The 3,874-nt window shown below is 34.5% G+C and overlaps 1 non-coding gene across 1 annotated transcript; it reads right to left on the bottom strand.

Annotated features, from left to right (window-relative positions):
• Positions 1–3,075: 3,075 nt before the first annotated feature.
• On the bottom strand, positions 3,076–3,182 carry LOC116899751. The gene has a single exon (XR_004387766.1). It is a non-coding gene; the product is annotated as a U6 spliceosomal RNA (small nuclear RNA).
• Positions 3,183–3,874: the final 692 nt, after the last annotated feature.

Genomic DNA, 3,874 nt, shown 5'->3' with positions numbered 1-3,874 from the left:
CTTTAGAGCTCACCCACATGGCAGATTAAATGGGTAACCTCTGGAGAATTAAAGACTTTCTAAAATAAAACGATTCATTGATAGCAAAACATATGGTATAATGACTATAAGAATTACAATGTCACGTAGATGCCACAAGCCATCATCTTTTTCTTTTCTTTATGAAATAACAGATAAAGAAAAAAAGAGTTCTGTACAATTGACTTCTTAAAATTCCTAAAACATACTTCAGTATGCTGCAGGGGGGCCACTAATAAACTTTTTTCAAGAAAATAAAATTAATAGGGAATTTTATCTCCAACAAGCAACATGAACAACTGATACATGATGCATAGATCTACCAAGAAATAATTGGTCAGTGGGAACTTCCATAACCAGCATGAAAATTATATGTAGTTCACAATTTGAGAAACAGAAATAAGATTTGGACAATGTAGGTGAGCCAACAGAAATACAAATATATTAGGATGCCCAAGTATTATCAGATGGGATAGCTATTCTTCTTTGTCAAGAATAACTAAATAACTTGGCAGTCTCGAATTAACTATAGTCCAAAAGTGGGTATCGCATCTAAAGGATTTCCGCTTAGTTAGAATTAGGTTGAACTAGTTCAAATCTGGATCTTTGAGGCAGTTAGATACATATATGAAATCCAAATCTTGAAGTGAGAAGATGCAGCCTTTCATCGGGATCTTGAGATGGGAAAATACACCTTTAATCTGGGCTACGCCTTCTGCCGCAACTCTATGTAAGAACATGGAAAACGATAGTTTGTCCTTTGCCTGTTTGCCTTCACCTTGCTAGCACTCCATTCCTTCATTGTCCTTAGAGCCTACTTCTTTGGGATTCCAGCATATACTGAATGCCAGCTGAAACATTCAGCCTTATGAACTGAACAACTACTAGATTATTGGACGTTTCCATTCACAGCCAGACATTATTGGATTAGCTGGGCTATAGCCAGCAAAGTATTTATTTTATAAATTCTGTTATTCTAGACTACCCTGACTAATTGAGCATATAAACCCCAATAAACCTTTTCAGTGTAGTCCTTACCAATTTATGTATAATTTAACGTCTTTAGAATAGTTCTGATATTATTACCCAGGAACTGCAGCAAATAGTGAAAGAATTTATATAAATTGTTATCGACTAGACCATGATAACTGAGTGATTTTTTCTGTAGTCTCCGAATGTTTTCATAACCAAACATAAAAATAATTATGAAGAAAATTTGGTTTACTCATGTGTAGTCCAGATAAGTTATGTGATGCTGGGAACTATAAACTTGTGTCCCTATTCTGAAATTGTTTTACACAAATGTCACAAGAGAAAAGATGAATTTTGGATGGTTCAAGCAAGAATGAGCCTAGTGTGTCTGTCTTGAACCTGACATATTATCATCAATGTAACTGGAATACTCACAGCCTAGAGGCATGAAAAGAATCTGTTCTTTATTTCCATTGTGACTCATTTTGCTTTCTAGCCAGTTCATTCATAGAAGGTGAGTTCTCAGCATGACACACGATATGTCATTTGGATTATCTCTCTGTTCAGACTCTGAGTTGATTCATGCTTTAATCCTATGGAGATGGAACATTTTCTATAAAAATTGAAAGATTTATGTCTGTAATCCCTTTTTGAAAGACACTGGAGCAAACGTTGTACTGGTTAGTTCTTAACCCACAAAACAATAAGAATGAAAATTTGTTTGTGAGTCACTACAAAAACATCCCTTTGGAAATATGACAGCATTCATAGACAGGACATATATAATGTGATTCTTGGTAACCTGCAGAAGGATGGGACACATCAGTCACTCTGTCTGAATTATGACAGACAAGGATTCTTCCTGAGAAGAAGGCATTGAAAATATTTGACATTTTCTTTAAAGAAGGAAATGAGTTGGAAAGATTGATTTTATAGTTCTAATTCTGTCATGTATTTTTTGGGTTTACTGATAAACAAGTACATATATTAGAAACTGGAAGTTTAAAATTAATGGAGAACTTCATATTGACCATTTCAAATAATGCCAATTCTAACTGTATGTAAGTTCATGAAGCTTTATAGAATGTCTGAAAAAACTCCAGTCTGTGATGTATTTACTTACTTGCAAGTTAGTTTTATAATATTAATTAAAATGTATAAGTATGAAATTTTTATAGCAAATGCTTTTACTAGATTATTGAATATCTATAAAGAAACAATTCAAATAAGAGAAGATTCACTTGGCTCAAAGTTTGAGATGATAGTGTTATTGAGGAGGACAACATGTTGGGGTAAGAATACAGCTTGGGCTTCCTTAGTTCCATAAGAAATGTGAAGTTGTGTGCTGAAAACTTGTCTGATATAGTATCAGAAAGTGAATACCCTTGAAAATTTCAAGACGTATTCTACTTCCTGAATCTGGACCCTCATGTCCTAATGATCCATACCTTTCTACATCTACACCAACACTAGGAATCAAATGCTCAGACACATGAACTTATGCGTGCATTTATCCATCAATTAAGAACAGCCAATATCAGTATTAAATACTACATTAGTCAAGAGTGTGTTAATTTACTTTGAACACAATATGAAGTTACTTTTAAAAAAATTAAATGTCCAAAGTATTTACTTCTCTGTGTATCAAAGACTAACCTTGCTTGACATTTTACTTGTAACAAACCCAGGTGAGAGGAGTGAGCCATATAATCAACGTAACTAGGTTTGGAGTCACCTAAGGGAACATGCCTCTGTGTGTAGCTTTGAGAGCATTTCCATGAAGATTTAACTTAGGAACAAAGATCATACCTTCATGGTACTAAAGCTTGCACCTTGGGAACCAGCATGCTGAAAATAATGTGGACACATCCCATCTGAACACAAATATTCTGTCTCTTTCCTAATTTTCTGCAAAAGTGACCAGTTGCATCATCCTCTGACACCCACAGTTAGATCTGCACTCATTGCCGTCAATTTCCAACCACAATGGACAATAGCCTCAAAAATGTACCTTTTCTTACATTTTTATTGGATATTTCTTTATTTACATTTCAAATGTTATCCCCTTTCTTGGTTTCCTGTCCAAGACATATGAACCACTTCACGAATTTGCATGTTATCCTTGCACAGGGGCCATGCTCATCTTCTCTGTATTGTTCCAATTTTAGTATATGTACTGCCAAAACGAGGACGCACCTTTTCTTACTTAAGATGTTTGCCAAGTACTTTATCATAACAAAATTAACTAAGGATTCACAACACTTAATTGCATTCAGCCAATACCCAAAACATTAAAACACACACAGGGCACACATGTCAGTGTAAAGGTTTATGAGTAAGTAACATGAGTAAAAGATAAAAACTTTTAATTCTTCACAATATCTCATTCATCTAAATACTGATTTAGTGAAAAACATGTATTAAATTGCATTCCTCTGGATAACATTTGACATTCCCCAAAAATACATGTCAATCAATGGCTTTAAAAATTGTTATGCCGGAGAAAACGATTTATTTATTTATTTCCTTCCACCCTCAGTAATTAAGGATCACCTACCACCTTTCCTTAGTTTTCCAATCAGTGCACCTATATCTTGTGTTCCCCATGCCACTAACCCCATATCACCCCACTCCGGCAATGGTCCCTTTGGCTTTCCTGTTCTGAACCTGCTAAAAAATATGTATTCACATCTGAAGATTTGGAGATCAGATCTTCAGATGAGGAGAACAATCTGTTGGCCTTTGTGTTTTGCATCTGTATTTAAAATCATCTATCTATTTATCTATCTATCTATCTATCTATCTATCTATCTATCTATCTATCTATCTCTTCTATCATCAATGGCATGATCATTGACTTAGAGTCTCTGTACTTTAATCATCT

Source organism: Rattus rattus, chromosome 4, assembly GCF_011064425.1.
Source record: "Rattus rattus isolate New Zealand chromosome 4, Rrattus_CSIRO_v1, whole genome shotgun sequence".
Lineage (NCBI taxonomy): Eukaryota > Metazoa > Chordata > Mammalia > Rodentia > Muridae > Rattus > Rattus rattus.
Note: the sequence above shows the minus strand (reverse complement) of the source record. Positions and strands in the feature narration are given on the sequence as shown.